The sequence below is a fragment of the Galeopterus variegatus genome, unplaced genomic scaffold, assembly GCF_000696425.1.
Source record: "Galeopterus variegatus unplaced genomic scaffold, G_variegatus-3.0.2 Scaffold2235, whole genome shotgun sequence".
Lineage (NCBI taxonomy): Eukaryota > Metazoa > Chordata > Mammalia > Dermoptera > Cynocephalidae > Galeopterus > Galeopterus variegatus.
In genome coordinates this window covers 2,514-3,465 of record NW_007728346.1, presented here as the reverse complement: position 1 = coordinate 3,465, position 952 = coordinate 2,514, and positions in this window count along the sequence as shown.

The following is a 952-nucleotide window of genomic DNA, read 5'->3' as shown; positions in this document are numbered from 1 at the left end:
AGAAGAACAGAGAAAGTTAAAACCTAACTACACATAGTTAAGAGAGGGATACCAACAAGAAGGTACTGATATTCACAATACAGAATCTCTAGTAAGGCTCAGGAACACGGAGCAGAGTTACAGATGAGGCTAAAATAAGGAGGATGACAGAAAGCCCACATAAGGAACAATCAGACTTCAGATGTACCTCTATAATTCTCCAGTTGACTCTCACTGTGGCAGTAAAAAAGCAGTTTACTCTCTGGAAAAACTGAATCTGATAGACTCTAGACTCTGGGACTAAAGGTACAACTGAGTGTGAGGATAAGATACTGTACTGAAAACAGGGAGATTAAATGAAAGTTTATGTACTATGCAGTGAGTTCATCCCCGACTTCTCAGCTCTTTTCCCTACTCAACAGCCAGAAACTGGTAGCCAGTCTTACACCTCCTAGGAAAGAGACAGGAGGACACCTCTTTGGAAAGAGAAATCAGTCCAAGAGAAAAAACTGCTGATATTAAGAATCAGAAATGTCTCAATAGAATAAATCTGGCCTTTGACTGACAGCCCTAGAGGGAAACAAATGCACACAGTTTCCACTAAGATTTTTAGTATTAGCTAAAAATTTGAGGAATAGTCAAGAAATGAAAGAAACTGGTTTTGGTAATGGGCCACAATAATCAACCACATTGTATACTGACAAAATAAAATTAAATTAAAGAAAAGAAAAGCGAAAAAAGAGATAATACGGTGCACAAAGAAATTGTTTCTTAAAAACTAAAATTACTATCTTCAGAGAGATGAATTGTATCCATAAAACAATAACAGGAGACTATAAAAATGAATGCTCAGAAAAGAAGAAAAAGCTTTTGTAAAGTTCAAATGAGAGCAGAAACTTAAAAAATATATAATAGGGGCCAGCCCGGTGGCGCACTGCTACAGTGCGCCGCTTGGGAGCGCGGTGGCGCTCCC